A 1,545-nucleotide genomic window follows, 5' to 3' on the forward strand; every position below is an offset into this window, starting at 1 on the left:
AGAAGAATGTATCGCCCGAAAGAGATTGGTTCAAATGGCTCTAAGCACTATGGGACTTAACATCTGAGGCCATCAGTCCCCTAGAACTTAGAACTACTTAAAACTAACTAACCTAAGGACATCACACACATCCATGCCCGACGCAAGATTCGAACCCTCGACCTTAGCAGCAGCGCGCTTCCGAACTGAAGCGCCGAAAGAGATTGGTCAGACTTAAGTACTTTTCTGATTGTATTGGTCTGCTGACCACACACAGCGAAAAAAAAAAAGAATTCGTGGACGTTCGACCTGAAATGCCTATAACACTGACTATAGGCGGAAGAATAGTTTCATGTGAATTTTTCTAAGAAAGGAAAAAAGAGAGGTTTACAATAAGACCATACCAGGTAGAGCACAAGATCATGAAGGAAAGATGGAGCAGGAAATCAGGAGCGGCCTTTTCAATGAAACAATTAATGAATTCGGCTTAATCGGTTTAGTGGAACCACCCAACCTAAACCTGAATGCCCAAACTGGGAAATGAACCACTTAAAGCTTTGCTTGATACGAATTTCACACTATGCACTTCTTAACATTGATAGTCGTAATGTCCTTACCTTCACATTACAGTCTCCTTCAGACACATATGTGGACTCCGTGACTTAGGAATTTTGGATCGGTCCTGCAGGCGTGCTCGGAAGGCTGAACTTGCGTACTTGCTTCGGCGGTGCATATACTAAATTAATTAAACGATACGAAGAAGATTAGCGTAGCCCCTGGTCAAGGATGATCATTTAAAAAAATAAAAAACTGATTAAGGTGACCTCACGATGAACCTAAATACGGGTTCGAGTCCCAATCTGGCACAGATTTTCATTTGCCACAAATAACTGACGTTAGTCCTGGTTCCCAAAATACGAATCCATTTCGCCACGATTCATTTTTATGGAAGCTGTAACTAAGCTAAGTTTCACACAAATAAAAACACAGACTACGTAACATATTTTCTGGCCGTGTTCGCCAGAGACAGTCTCCGGTGTTTGGGTGATGGAGGCTTTCTCCAGTTGGAGATCATGGTCCAGCCTTTCTGTAATCCTTCTAAAAGTCCTGGTGGTTTCAGTAGGATGGGAGATGTTTCAGGTATCTGTTGGAAACACAGGCCCTACTGGGAGCAGCATCTTTTGGTGGAGTGATATGAGCGAAAGTGGGAATCGACCGATGACACTGCCTGCATATGGTTACTACGTCTGATTGGCCAAAAGGCTTGTATGCTAATTATACTTTATCACTTAGTGATATGTTCCCATCGATATCTTTTGGGTAATCTGGCAGCTGTGCTTTGATCTGGAGTTCTTTGGAACGGTGTTTCTGGATGGGTGGTCGGGAGTGCCAGTGGTAACATGGGTCTGCCTTGGGTGTTTCTAGTAACTGTATCTACGCCCTGTTTGGGTGTCACCTTACATTTGGTTGTTTTGGTTATTAATCCTCTGAGTTGGCACTTGATTTATTTGCAAAATTGATTTGCGTTCTTGAATGGTAAAAGGAAAAGGAGACAGAAGTGGTGCC

The 1,545-nt window shown here is 43.0% G+C and overlaps 1 non-coding gene across 1 annotated transcript; it reads left to right on the plus strand.

The window, feature by feature from the left end:
- The first annotated feature begins 691 nt into the window (after window positions 1-691).
- LOC126163361 (U6 spliceosomal RNA) lies at window positions 692-800 on the plus strand. The gene has a single exon (XR_007535244.1). It is a non-coding gene; the product is annotated as a U6 spliceosomal RNA (small nuclear RNA).
- The last annotated feature ends 745 nt before the right edge of the window (window positions 801-1,545 follow it).

This window comes from Schistocerca cancellata, chromosome 2, assembly GCF_023864275.1.
Source record: "Schistocerca cancellata isolate TAMUIC-IGC-003103 chromosome 2, iqSchCanc2.1, whole genome shotgun sequence".
NCBI classification, from domain to species: domain Eukaryota; kingdom Metazoa; phylum Arthropoda; class Insecta; order Orthoptera; family Acrididae; genus Schistocerca; species Schistocerca cancellata.